The 15,259-nt window shown below is 39.8% G+C and overlaps 2 long non-coding RNA genes across 2 annotated transcripts; one reads left to right on the forward strand and one right to left on the reverse strand.

Annotated features, from left to right (window-relative positions):
• Positions 1–6,151: 6,151 nt before the first annotated feature.
• Positions 6,152–7,600, forward strand: LOC124326123. Its single transcript, XR_006915513.1, has 2 exons — positions 6,152–6,709; positions 6,772–7,600. It is a non-coding gene; the product is annotated as an uncharacterized LOC124326123 (long non-coding RNA).
• LOC124326120 lies at positions 7,585–14,604 on the reverse strand. Its single transcript, XR_006915511.1, has 12 exons — positions 14,478–14,604; positions 13,497–13,661; positions 10,691–10,892; positions 10,104–10,602; positions 9,637–9,844; positions 9,521–9,596; positions 9,346–9,448; positions 8,679–9,076; positions 8,446–8,609; positions 8,206–8,379; positions 7,922–8,136; positions 7,585–7,796 (listed from the first exon to the last, which is right to left on the reverse strand). It is a non-coding gene; the product is annotated as an uncharacterized LOC124326120 (long non-coding RNA).
• Between the last annotated feature and the right edge of the window lie 655 nt (positions 14,605–15,259).

Below are 15,259 nucleotides of genomic sequence, written 5' to 3' on the forward strand. Positions count from 1 at the left end.
CAGGTTGCATTGGTGTTGAAGAAATACCATAAAAAACGTCCCAAACATCTAGCCTGAAATATTTCCAAAACGTGGTGGAGACCTTTCCTATCACATGTTTTAGTATTTTTCGTGTTGAATCAGTATAGAATACTCTATTTTAAAATAATTATAAGAAGAAACTCAGAACATGTGACAGCTTGCATTGCTGTTGAAGAAATACCAAAAAAACGTCCCAAACATCTAGCCTGAAATATTTCCAAATTATGGTGGAGACCTTTCCTATCACATGTTTTAGTATTTTTTGTGTTGAATCAGTATAGAATACTCTATTTTACAATAATTACAAGAAGAAACTCAGAACATGTGACACTTTGCATTGGTGTTGAAGAAATACCCAAAAATACGTCCCAAACATCTAGCCTGAAATATTTCCAAATCGTGGTGGAGATCTTTCCTATCACATGGTTTAGTATTTTTCGTATTGAATCAGTATAGAATATTCTATTTTACAATAATTATAAGAAGAAACTCAGAACATGTGACAGGTTGAATTGCTGTTGAAGAAATACCATAAAAAACGTCCCAAACATCTAGCCTGAAATATTTCCAAAACGTGGTTGAAACCTTTCCTATCACATGTTTTAGTATTTTTTGTGTTGAATCACTATAGAATACTTGTTTTTACAATAATTATAAGAAGAAACTCAGAACATGTGACAGCTTGCATTGCTGTTGAAGAAATACCAAAAAAACGTCCCAAACGTCTAGCCTGAAATATTTCCAAATCGTGGTGGAGACCTTTCCTATCACATGTTTTAGTATTTTTCGTGTTGAATCAGTATAGAATACTCTATTTTACAATAATTATAAGAAGAAACTCAGAACATGTGACAGGTTGCATTGGTGTTGAAGAAATACCAAAAAAAAACGTCCAAAACATCTAGCCTGAAATATTTCCAAATCGTGGTGGAGACCTTTTCTATCACATGTTTTAGTATTTTTCGTGTTGAATCAGTATAGAATACTCTAATTTACAATAATTATAAGAAGAAACTCAGAACATGTGACAGGTTGCATTGCTGTTGAAGAAATACCAAAAAAACGTCCAAAACATCTAGCCTGAAATATTTCCAAATCGTGGTGGATACCTTTCCTATCACATGTTTTAGTATTTTTCGTGTTGAATCACTATAGAATACTCTATTTTACAATAATTACAAGAAGAAACTCAGAACATGTGACAGGTTGCATTGCTGTTGAAGAAATACCAAAAAAAACGACCCAAACATCTAGCCTGAAATATTTCCAAAACGTGGTGGTGACCTTTCCTATCTCATGTTTTAGTATTATTCGTGTTGAATCAATATAGAATACTCTATTTTAGAAAAATTATAAGAAGAAACTCAGAACATGTGACACTTTGCATTGTTGTTGAAGAAATACCCAAAAAAACGTCCCAAACATCTAGCCTGAAATATTTCCAAATCGTAGTGGAGATCTTTCCTATCACATGTTTTAGTATTTTTCGTATTGAATCAGTATAGAATACTCTATTTTAAAATAATTATAATAAGAAACTCAGAACATGTGACAGATTGCATTGCTGTTGAAGAAATACCATAAAAAACGTCCCAAACATCTAGCCTGAAATATTTCCAAAACGTGGTGGAGACCTTTCCTATCACATGTTTTAGTATTTTTCGTGTTGAATCACTATAGAATACTCTATTTTACAATAATTATAAGAAGAAACTCAGAACATGTGACAGGTTGCATTGCTGTTGAAGAAATACCAAAAAAACGTCCCAAACATCTAGCCTGAAATATTTCCAAATTATGGTGGAGACCTTTCCTATCACATGTTTTAGTATTTTTTGTGTTGAATCAGTATAGAATACTCTATTTTACAATTATTGCAAGAAGAAACTCAGAACATGTGACAGGTTGTATTGGTGTTGAAGAAATACCATAAAAAACGTCCCAAACATCTAGCCTGAAATATTTCCAAAACGTGGTGGAGACCTTTCCTATCACATGTTTTAGTATTTTTCGTGTTGAATCAGTATAGAATACTCTATTTTAAAATAATTATAAGGAGAAACTCAGAACATGTGACAGCTTGCATTGCTGTTGAAGAAATACCAAAAAAACGTCCCAAACATCTAGCCTGAAATATTTCCAAATTATGGTGGAGACCTTTCCTATCACATGTTTTAGTATTTTTTGTGTTGAATCAGTATAGAATACTCTATTTTACAATAATTACAAGAAGAAACTCAGAACATGTGACAGGTTGCATTGGTGTTGAAGAAATACCATAAAAAACGTCCCAAACATCTAGCCTGAAATATTTCCAAAACGTGGTGGAGACCTTTCCTATAACATGTTTTAGTATTTTTCGTGTTGAATCAGTATAGAATACTCTATTTTACAATAATTATAAGAAGAAACTCAGAACATGTGACAAGTTGCATTGCTGTTGAAGAAATACCATAAAAAACGTCCCAAACATCTAGCCTGAAATATTTCCAAAACGTGGTGGAGACCTTTCCTATCACATGTTTTAGTATTTTTCGTGTTGAATCACTATAGAATACTCTATTTTACAATAATTATAAGAAGAAACTCAGAACATGTGACAATTTGCATTGCTGTTGAAGAAATACCATAAAAAACGTCCCAACCATCTAGCCTGAAATATTTCCAAAACGTGGTGGAGACCTTTCCTATCACATGTTTTAGTATTTTTCGTGTTGAATCACTATAGAATACTCTATTTTACAATAATTATAAGAAGAAACTCAGAACATGTGACAGGTTGCATTGCTGTTGAAGAAATACCATAAAAAACGTCCCAAACATCTAGCCTGAAATATTTCCAAAACGTGGTGGAGACCTTTCCTATCACATGTTTTAGTATTTTTCGTGTTGAATCAATATAGAATACTCTATTTTAGAAAAATTATAAGAAGAAACTCAGAACATGTGACACTTTGCATTGGTGTTGAAGAAATACCCAAAAATACTTCCCAAACATCTAGCCTGAAATATTTCCAAATCGTGGTGGAGATCTTTCCTATCACATGGTTTAGTATTTTTCGTATTGAATCAGTATAGAATATTCTATTTTACAATAATTATAAGAAGAAACTCAGAACATGTGACAGGTTGAATTGCTGTTGAAGAAATACCATAAAAAACGTCCCAAACATCTAGCCTGAAATATTTCCAAAACGTGGTTGAAACCTTTCCTATCACATGTTTTAGTATTTTTCGTGTTGAATCACTATAGAATACTTGTTTTTACAATAATTATAAGAAGAAACTCAGAACATGTGACAGCTTGCATTGCTGTTGAAGAAATACCAAAAAAACGTCCCAAACGTCTAGCCTGAAATATTTCCAAATCGTGGTGGAGACCTTTCCTATCACATGTTTTAGTATTTTTCGTGTTGAATCAGTATAGAATACTCTATTTTAAAATAATTATTAGAAGAAACTCAGAACATGTGACAGGTGGCATTGGTGTTGAAGAAATACCAAAAAAACGTCCCAAACATCTAGCCTGAAATATTTCCAAATCGTGGTGGAGACCTTTTGTATCACATGTTTTAGTATTTTTCGTGTTGAATCAGTATAGAATACTCTATTTAAAATAATTATAAGAAAAAACTCAGAACATGTGACAGGTTGCATTGCTGTTGAAGAAATGCCAAAAAACGTCCCAAACATCTTACCAGTTCTGCATAGCAGAGCACGCCAGAGCACGCCAGAGCACGGTAGAGCACACCAGAGCACGCCAGAGCACGCCACAGCACGCCAGAGCACGCCAGAGCACGCCAGAGCACGCCAGAGCACGCCAGAGCACGCCAGAGCACGCCAGTGTACGCCAATTCACACCAGAGCACGCCCGTGCACGCCAGTGCACGCCAGAGCACGCCAGTGCACGCCAGAGCACGCCAGTGCACGCCAGAGCACGCCAGTGCACGCCAGAGCACGCCAGTGCACGCCAGAGCACGCCAGTGCACGCCAGTGCACGCCAGTGCACGCCAGAGCACGCCAGTGCACGCCAGAGCACGCCAGTGCACGCCAGAGCACGCCAGTGCACGCCAGTGCACAACAGAGCACGCCAATTCACACCAGAGCACGCCAGTGCACGCCAGAGAATGCCAGTGCACGCCAGAGCTTGCCAGAGCACTCCAATACACGCCAGAGCACGCCAATTCACACCAGAGCACGCCAGTGCACGCCAGAGCACGGTAGAGCACGCCAGAGCAAGCTAGAACACGCCAGTGCACGCAAATTCACACCAGAGCACGCCAGTGTACGCTTTAACACGCCAATGCACGCCAGTGCACGCCAGTTATCTCAGTTATTTGAGTTCTATTGTCGGGTAGTGGATTTCTATTGTCAAACACTTGATTTCTGCATAGCAGAGTACGCCAGAGCACGCCAGAGCACGCCAGTGCACGCCAGAGCACGCCAGAGGAAGCCAATTCACACCAGAGCACGCCAATGCACGCCAGTGCATGCCAGAGCATGCCAGAGCATGCCAGAGTACGCCAGTGCACGCCACAGCACGCCAGTGCACGCCAGAGCACGCCAGAGCACGCCAGAGCACGCCAGAGCACGCAAGTGCACGCCAGAACACGCCAATTCACACCAGAGCACGCCAGAGCACGCCAGAGCACGCCAGTGCACGCCAGAGCACGCCAGTGCACGCCAGAGCACGCCAATTCACACCAGAGCACGCCAGAGCATGCCAGAGTACGCCAATGCACGCCAGTGCACGCCAGAGCACGCCAGAGCACGCCAGAGCACGCCAGTGCACGCCAGAGCAAGCCAGAGCACGCCAGTGCACGCCAATTCACACCAGAGCACGCCAGTACACACCAGAGCACGCCAGAGCACGCCATTGCAGGCAAGAGCACGCCAGAGCACGCCAGTGCACACCAGAGTACGCCAGAGCACGCCAATTCACACCAGAGCACGCAAGAGCACGCAAGAGCACGCCAGAGCACGCCAGTGCACACCAGAGCACGCCAGTCCACGCCACTGCCCGCCACAGCACGCCAGAGCACGCAAAAGCAAGCCAGTGCACTCCAATTCACACCAGAGCACCCCAGTGCACGCTAGAGCACGCCAGTGCACGCCAGAGAACGCCAATGCACGCCAATGCACGCCAGAGCACGACAGTGCACGCCAGTGCACACCAGAGCACGCCAGTGCACGCCAGAGAACAGCTCAGCACTTGAAGTTGCTATAGCACGCCAGAGCACGCCAGTGCACACCTGAACACGCCAGTGCACGCCTGAGCACGCCAGTGCACGCCAGTGCACGCTTTCAGTGCACGCCAGAGCACGCCAGAGCACGCCAGTGCACGCCAATTCACACCAGAGCACGCCAGAGCACGCCATTGCACGCCAATTCACACCAGAACACGCCAGTGCACGCCAGAGCACGCCAATGCACGCCAGTGCACTCCAGAGCATGCCAGTGCACGCCAAAGCACGCCAGAGCACGCCAGTGCACGCCAGTGCACGCCAGAGCACGCCAGTGCACGCCAGAGAACAGCTCAGCACTTGAAGTTGCTATAATATTTATTTCTATTGTTAAAACCATTTTTTAATTACAGCATGTGTAAATCAATGTCCAATACACCATTTCAAGTCTATTGAATCAATAAATTTATAGAGCAAATCATGAACAAAAAGTTTTAGAAAAACGCACATCACAGCACTTGAATTTTTAAAAATTATTCAAGTTTTTTTAGTTCTATTGTCGGGTAGTGGATTTCTATTGTCAAGCACTTGAGTTCTGCATAGCAGAGCACGCCAGAGCACGCCAGAGCACGCCAGAGCACCCCAGAGCACGCCAGAGCACGCCAGTGCAAGCCAGAGCACGCCAGAGCAAGCCAGAGCACGCCATTGCACGCAAGAGCACGCCAGTGCACGCCAGAGCACGCCAATTCACACCAGAGGACGCCAGAGCACGCAGGAGCACGCGTTGCCTTGCCGAGGAAGAAGAGTGCGTTAGGCATTATATATGCGTATTTTATCAGTTTAGTCTATAATGTACAAAATATGGTTATTCTCACAACGCACTCTTCTTCCTTGCCAAGGTAATCACTATGCGTATAGTCAATCAAGATTGACTTGCCCTGTCTTGATTGACTGTGTATGCGAATTACAGGAAGTAATCCGCTAAATAATGAGGAAAACAAACAATAGTTAAATCACTTAAATGGATCTGTTAAAACTCTCACAGAAACGAAATTGCGTTTAGAACAGAAATTTTTTTAATTAAACTTACTAAATCTTGTATATAATATTTTCCTACTTCATAAAACTTACTTTAAAATAAAAAATAAAAAAAGTCTTACCCGGGTATTGAACAGATGGCGTGCGGCACCGTAGCACAAGGCACAAGGCACAAGGCTCCAGCCACTCGGCCAACTGTTCCTCTTAAATAGATGTTTTTTTTTTGTCATTGTGTATGCGTATTTTATCAGTTTAGTCCATAATGTACCATATGTGGTTATTCTCACTACGCACTCTTCTTCATTGCCCAGGAAATCTCTCTATGCGAAGCTAATCAAGATGGACTTGCCCTGTCTTGATTGACTGTGTGTAATAAACTTGTTAGTTTAATCCCTCGTCCGCCCTCGTCGCTGTTCCAAACCTTATCCACTAGTGGAATATGCCGAAAGATGTTGAACTTATTCCAGGTATCTTCTCATTATCTTTTTTTTTTACTGCATTCTTAGTTAGTCATTTTCTTTCATTTCAGGTTAACCCTTCGCCATCGTGCTATAGAAGTTGACGGTTAAAGAAGAGCTTGCTTTCGATCAATAACAATAAATTAGGTAAATGTAGATAAATTACAAGTGCATGGGCTCCCTTCTATTCTGTGGCCCCGTTTCCCTAACTAACCACCTACGGAGGGCTCTGGTCGAACGGGGACTTGAACGGTTCATGTTCTGAAGAAAATTTTTGGAGGGACAAGAGTCTAATCAGGCAGTCTACTATGATCCCAAGCAAAAATTGCCTCGCACTCTAAGCTTCTATCTTCTTCCCTGTCCGGGTAATCTCTCTGGGCAGAGTCAATCAAGGTAGTCTCCCCCTATCTAGATTGGATGTGCGAGGCCTAGCAACTAATGGAAATTTGCGTTTGGTTATTTAAACTTCAGCAGTATATCGTTTATTTCATTTTATGTTAGACTATTTATTTAGCTAGAATGAAAAAAGGAAAATTTCGCTTTGAAGTATATTGTTTATTATGTTATTATTCATGAATAAGTAGTTATGAGAATAAGTATATTAAGTTGTAACAGGATTATTTATAAATATATTTCATAGAAATGTGGTTAAATGGTGTAAGCAATAAATGTATAGGTGTATGTTTATAAGATTAATAAAGTTGAAGATATTTATAATTACCGAATCAATTTCTTCGACAAAACACTTCAACATTTCTTTTAAATATTTAAGTCTCCCTCCCACCTCCTCGTTGCTTTCCCAATCTTTGATTTGTTTACTATTTGGCAAAATGACAATTTAACATACTGTTTGAAACTTCCGCAACATGAAACCATCATCAAGGTACAGTCACAGTTCAATTTATGCAAAAAGTCTTTTACCAGCAGGCTGCAACAACATATCAAATTAGACAGCAGCTATGGGAGCATAATCTAGAAACAAAATCAAATTAAATTAATCTTCAGATTCAGGCCATGTGAAAAATTGTTTGGCAGAGTTGAATTATGAAATTCAGCATCTCCATTGACACCGTCAACGTCAAATGGCTATCGAAACCTACAGGGAAAAAGACAGATTTAGTTTCAGACAGAAATTGGTTAATGACATCAAAGGAATTAAAGTTAATGAAGAAAGTTAGCCACATCTTACTGCAAGTTCAATGAATACACAAACATTATTACCTTGTCCACTATGCTGTTATCTGTTCATAGGATGCTATGTAGAGCAAGCAGGAGAAGACATATTTTCGGCAACATGAGACACAATTTCAAGTCAAGTACTTTTTTTTTATTACATCTTTAACTAATTTAGTAGAATGTGGTCCCACGACAGCAATGTAGCTCCGACTTGGCTGAGTTCTCAATTTCTGCAATATATCAGCAAAGCAGTCTGATCCCTGAACATAAGCTAATAAAATCTTTAAAATCTATTGCATTATTGCAGGGATATTGATCAATATATTTACTTAAATTGGTCTGAAGTGCTTCTTCACGGGACGAGACGTACAGCAAACTCGTACAGCAGGTACAGGTAATAATAGACGCCTAGACGACATTCGGCAAAATGGACAGCAGTTTTGGCCCACGTGATCAGATTATTTCGCCAAAAGGAAATTACAGGAGGATGGATTACGCATTGCCTATAGAATCACACATTAATATGTAACATTTAGTAAATTGAAGAAAAAGTTTCAAACTAGAATTACCAATTAGTTTTTATGACCATGATGAATTTGGAAGACATTTTCAGTCGGTGGCTGGAAAATGTGAAAATGTCTGAGTTTTGACGCGACGCTCGCGCCACCTGGCGGCCGGAGGACATAAGCGCTACATTATGCAAGGCATACCCAGAGGGCATACCTGTCTGGAGCTGAAAATTGGTTGCATGCTTTCATTCCGAAGTGGAAAATGCTATGAATGTAAGAAATAAATCACTAACAATATGAACAATAAACATGCCTGAACACATTCCAAGAGGCAAGAACGGAAGTTAGGTAAAATAAAACATGCCTATGTTACAATAAAATGGTAACCTTTCTTAGGATGCAAGAAGGGAATGCTAACTTAACAAATCTGAAATGATACCATACCACATTTAGTGGGTTGGAGGACAGAATGACAGATTTCTTTGGAAGGACATGGTCTTCTATGTTCTCAACATTTTTGGTTATCTCTGAATATCAACCCAAAAATACTTATCAATAAAATACACGCAAACACTGAGCAGACACAAATCAAGTGAAACCATGCCAAAATGTCAGCACCATGAAAAGCTGAGAACAGCAAGCACATTAGATTGCTTTACCAGAGACTGCTCCAACAAACACCAACCACCTGCTTCAAAGCAAAGTGAAATAATACAATTTTTAAAATGTTATTAGTTTAAAGTGAAACGCTACACTAAAGGGAGCATCAATTGGCACAACCCAACAGAATAAATTAAAGAGTTCAAGCTTAAATTGAAGAAGATATTGTTCTACTTAAATAAATATCAAAACAAAATCACCCAGGTAATGGACTAGAGAAAATTTGTAACTAGGAAGATCCATTAGAAAACAATTCACTCGATAAATATTGAATAAAACTACAATTTCAACTCAATTTACCTGTTTGATAGTCTTCCCACACAGGTAAGTAGATAAGGTTTACTTCAATTGCCATCAATTCTCACTTCATCACAATACCGAGGTAAGACATTAATAGGAACCACTGTAATTAAGTCACAACATTTAAATACACATTTTCCAAAGGACAATAATTGACAGCTAAAATTCCAGTTACCTTGTTGTAATCCACGGAGATCTGGCGAACCGTCGACCAGAATCGATCACGTGCTGGTAATGGAATGTCCTTCCCACTGTAATGCAGTCAGAAATGTTTTAATTAATCCTTGTTACCTTTTCTAGATCTATAAATTAAATCTACAATTTCAATAAATTTTCTTCAAAGTTTGACGCGACGAACTGCAAATTCTCATTACACCTTTCGAAGTCCTGTGAGAAAATTTGCAAATGAACAGCAGAGTGCAGACAGCAGAAAACGCCAAACGTTCTTTGGTGGAAGATGAGTGGCGTTGGCGTTGCCAATTTGGTGCAACTCGGCCGTCTAATAAAATATATTTTGCAACTCTTCCAATATAGAATTTTTGTTTTTCAAAATATGAATTCCAAGATTAATTACAGATTAAGATCACTTGTTTTTTTCTCTCTATAAGAGTAGAAATGTTTCTTAGGAATTAGTTACTTGGGTATGTTAGTTGCATAGGATCATTTTTCGAAAGCATTACAGACATTATAGAATAGGATGTTAATCTATAGCTCTTTTGTTGAGGAGTGAAAAGGACTGAAAAAGACACTCCACTTACAGACAACAATAAAACATTAGCTGCCTCTAAATGAGATTGGAGATAATCCAACTGATGGTGTAAATGGGTAAGTAGGGAATCTGCTTTGGAGCCAGGTGGTCGCTCAGGCTAGCAATCGAAAAATGTCATGTCCACTACAAGTTGGTCGTTCTTCTGGCAGGCATATGCATTCCAGGGCTTGGAAAGTTTGCGTCGACGACAATCGGGCTAGCCTGATACGTAAGTAAGCCTCGTAATAACTCCTTGATACTATCAGGCTGTAAGGGTATCCAGTCGACGTAAATAAGGGATCAACCAACGACAAAGTTTTGGTTTTAAAAAATCAACATCACAGCTATCCGTGATTAGATGACAAACGCTCAGTTCGCTCATGCCGTCGAGTCTTTCCAAGTTGAAATGTTATTGCTGGAGGTTGTAGACAAAGATGTGTTCCAAGTGAGGTACGTTTCCTTCTAGACCAGCAAGTTTGACAAAAGCCAACGGGTTCTCTACCTACATACTATCAAATATAACAAATGTGTATCACCAATATTATCAGTACCTACAACATAACATACATACTACCTACATAACAAATCAAACCAAACCTTAGTTTCTCGATGTCCGCAGCTCGTGTTCCATAGAACAGACTTACAAGGTCGGTGGTTAGTTCAATTCCCATGGAGATGAAAGGTCTCATTGTTTCGCTTCTTCACTGTAATTGATCAACAGTGTTTATTTCTAATAATTGATCCACATCGACAGCCATAGGGGCGACTAGGCATTCACACCGATCTGACTTTGTAGTCCCTGTTGTTGCTCCCATTAAAAAAATAAAATAAAATCCTCACCGACATCACATTCGGGTAAAAGGAGCGGAATTCAAAAGGCGGAAAGGTGTCAGGGAAGCAAGAACATATACGTCCGTGAGGTAGCGTTTGGGGTCCACTGAGAGTGAACATAACAGAGACGGTTTGACATTTAGGCATTTACCCTGGCGGAAAAAACCTCCCGCCGATTCCAACGCTGTTGAGACCGTTCGAAAAACAAACAAAAAAAAGACTGGACAAAGGCGCTGTCCTGCGGCATGAGGTCCACTCATTAAAGTTTATCTTGTAACAAGGCAATCGATCTAGAAACTGCAGCAAAATTCGTCGTGTTGATATCATCATAAATGTTTCGCTCCACTATCAAATTGTGCCAGCCTCTGTTTTCTTTGCCTTCCTTGTTGAAGATACCAAGTTACGAATCTTAAAAATCAATGGGACCCCATACTGCCTTCTTACGACGTCCTCCCTCTATGACAATTACTCCGCCTAGATCAGTATTTGAAAAATTTAAACGGCTAAATTGTCAGTGAAATAAAAATAATTATTTACTCAACCTCGACTTCACTTTAATACACAACATGAACATTAATCACAGCTTACACTATGATTTGTGACTAAATATTTTTTTCTTTAAGCTTCAAATCTATAATATTACGAAATTAATAATATGTAACTGGTGTTTTTTTCTCCTATCTTAATAAATTTCTACTTTTATGTTGATCAATCAACCATCGGGGATGACATGAAAATTCGTTTAGAATAGAACTCGAATAGAGAGGGGTTGAATTCAGGACTGCTCAACGTAAGAGTAGAAATTCTTAATTAAGGAGAAACAATATCAGTATCATAATAATTGATCATTGTTTGTAATTATGTGGTTATTTCATTAGCAGTAATCATTTAAAGTCAATAGAATTTAAATCAAATCAAATTATGCAAAAACAAGCCCAATTGGCGGTTGCTAACAACCTACGACACACCCAAACCTTGATAAAGACCGGCAGTTAATGGAAAGTTCAGTTATACGATTGATTTTCATCATCTTTGAAATACAAAAATGGCACGAGGACAGCAAAACCGAAATGGAACCCACACGAGAAAATTGACGAAAAAGCAGAAGCTGGCGCTTGCATCGAAAAGGCTTACCCACGGTCAGGAAAAAAAGGCTATCCTTATCACAAAAATCTTGGCAAGAGCTCTCTTCCTTTTCAAACGAGAATTGACACAGTTTCTCAAGTCATGGGGATTGGCCCCTCGCAAATATCAAGACACGCCCACCCTTCTCAAGAAAATGATTGACTATAATCAACAGATACCGAATTTCTTTGGAACCACCAAACGTCGAGTGGAAGTCGTTACCGCAACGCTACTTAAGGCCACTTATGGCAGAAACGCCGTCTTCCACGGTGTTTTACCCGTTGTCTGGAGGGAATGGAAAAAGTTTCTCCGAGCTTGGATTACAGTGGCGAACATGATTGGGGCCAAGTCGCTAGCCCAAAAGTTACGAAAAATGATGACGCGTCTACTTTCCTCGCACGGACGACGACCCTACACCGTGTCGAAAAACACTATTTTCATGAGTATGGCTTCGGAAGAGACGACTAAATGGACATCCTCCAAACGATCGGCCGCCATCGCGATTGGGCACATAGTTTTCGACACTTTTCTTCAAAATGTGGCACCGAACCTTCGCACATTCATCGATTCAAATAACATCAGACCGAATTGGACTTCCGTGTTGGACGCATATGAGCTGAGTAAGCTCATTTTGGACAAATGCAGCGCCGACTGCTTTTTCGTTCCGCCCGGGACGCAAGATGAAGATGAATTGATAACAAGACTGGAAGGAGCGATGGAGGGGCGGCATGCGGTAAGTCACGATAAGCAAGAGAACGTCTTCTATAATTGGGAACCATACTTAAAGGATTGTGTTTATATACTGACAGCGATTCACTGTCCAGACGCAGCCGCACGCGTCCAGAAACGCCTTGATCGCCTCACTGCATCCAGAGACCAGGCCAAAAAACAATTTTCTGCATTAACAGCTCGCCGCGTCACTACCGTCCATCGCAGCTTCCTGCAAGCCAAAAAATCGCCCCAACTCAAAGGTAAGCCAGGAAAGTGGCCGAGGCCTAATAGTCGATGGTTGAAAGGAATGTGTCCGTCCCAAACGATCGGGGACGCCTTTAGATTCCGACTCAAGAACAAGGTTCACAAGATTCTTCATTAACCGAATTTCGATTCTCTAAATTCTCTTGATTGTTGCTGCTAAGTCGCTGATACGTTGACCGTAATTCTGAATACAAAAGTTGTCGATTTGAAAATTTTCTATCTAGTCTCGTCTTTCATTCAGTTGCAATTAGTTATGAATAATTAAATGGATAACTCATGACTCATGAGAAGCAAAAATACGAAGCGGTAAAATGATCTGACAATAAAGCCGGTCAAATACCACATATGTCAGAAATTCTATCAATCCTCACTGAACAAATTTGTTTCTCAACTGAGGCTGGTATAACAAAGAGCCAAACAACACACACTTGGCACTTCCAAACGAATACAAGGGAAATTGTCAGATACATACCTGTTAGATATACTGTTGAAGACATAGTGGCATTCTCCATCATGAAATTGCAGTCAGCCAACCGTCTAACTTTACTGCTGTTTGGTCACCAACTGCTTGTTGAAAAGGGTAGACAAATTCACGCGGGATGCGGTGGTGAACCCCAATGTTGGCACACCTTCAAACCTGGAACACAAAAAGATTGCACAGCAGTTAGGATAACAACTTCGGAAATAAAACAGTAAATTAGTCTCAATTTGAATTTGTTCTTTACGCTTGCATTCTAAAAATACACAAATCTTACTGGATAATAATAAAAGATTGATTTTTAAAAAGTATTTCATAGAAAGTCAGTGATCAGCTGGGTGAGAATGATCAGGTCATCAATTTCAACCCTCTTCTTTGAATCTGGAACGTGTAGGCAAAATTCAGGCTTCCATTAACTTTTACATTTTTCTCATTGGCTACTCACTTTACTTCAGCTGGGATATTTTGTTATACATTGTGAAGCTATGATCCATGACTATCCACATGTAAATTGGAGAAATTGTTATATTAACCATGCATTGTGTCTATAGTTTTAGGAGTAGGCTACAGTGGCTACAGCTAGTTCAACCTTGTTACGAGATATTCTTCTTAAACGGATTCTTCCAAAGGCACAGACAATTCTAAAAGTCAAACATTAATTGGAAAGTATAGACTTGTCGTGCATCAGCTAAATGATGCTGTAACATTGGCTAAGAATCACACGAAAAATTTCCCAATAGTTCCACCATTTTCAGTATGGAGATATTATAAGTCATATGCAAGAGAAACCATCGACGCCTCACCTCTCGTACCGATGAGATCTTATTCTAAGAGATGTAGAATGCTTAACTGTTTTCTCACATTTTATCGGTTACTATACCTACACATTTTCAACCACGCGTAAGGGGACGCGATACTTGTGATAACAACACATGAATTTTAGATCAGGCAATGAACAAACAAAAGAATACTTACGTCAATGAACTTTTTAAGCAATTAATTCAATTTCACTCTACTTTGTAAAACTACTCCTCTCCCCACGACTGGTTAATGTATATTGTAAAGGCCGGTCACTCAGCCACAATCTGTTTCAATCACGCTCTCTTCAAAACAGCATCAGAGTGGCAGACTGGCAGGGTGCTGAATGCAGACGAACTTCCGTTTTAACAGCGTTGCCATTTTAGCTCGACGGAGTTTAATCAAATGTTTGATAAGTGAATCAAAACAATCTCCATTAAATTCATTTGTCGTATCAAAGTAGACTAGTAGAGGCCTCTTTAATTTAATTTAATCTTTGTATTTAATCTTTAATTTAATAGAAATGCACCAATAATATTTTATTTTACCAAAATTTTCCGAAGAGACAAAAAGTCTGGATCTCGTCTTCTTCATCTCACAACAAATAAGATTTTTGATAAGAATGACATGATCGGCTTCCACTCTGCTGGTTTCTCTGTGTGTAAACCTGAAAAATATGAAAATTGACTAGAAGTCACTATAGAGGTTGCCTTGCACTGATGGATCATAAAGGATAATTGCTGTCTAGGAGGAGAAAATCGAGAAATTTCTGAAATCTCAAATGAATCCGGATCTGTTATGTTAAAAAGTGGAAATGTTCAATGTCTTTTATCCATGATCTTATCAGTATAACCATATTAAGAGCAAAATGGACGTCGCTGTTGAAATACGAATATTACCAAAAATTCGTAGGAAAAAAACAAAAACAGTTGGCCGAGAGGTGGGAGCGTACGCTATAC

Source organism: Daphnia pulicaria, chromosome 1 (assembly GCF_021234035.1).
Source record: "Daphnia pulicaria isolate SC F1-1A chromosome 1, SC_F0-13Bv2, whole genome shotgun sequence".
Taxonomy (NCBI): Eukaryota; Metazoa; Arthropoda; class Branchiopoda; order Diplostraca; family Daphniidae; genus Daphnia; species Daphnia pulicaria.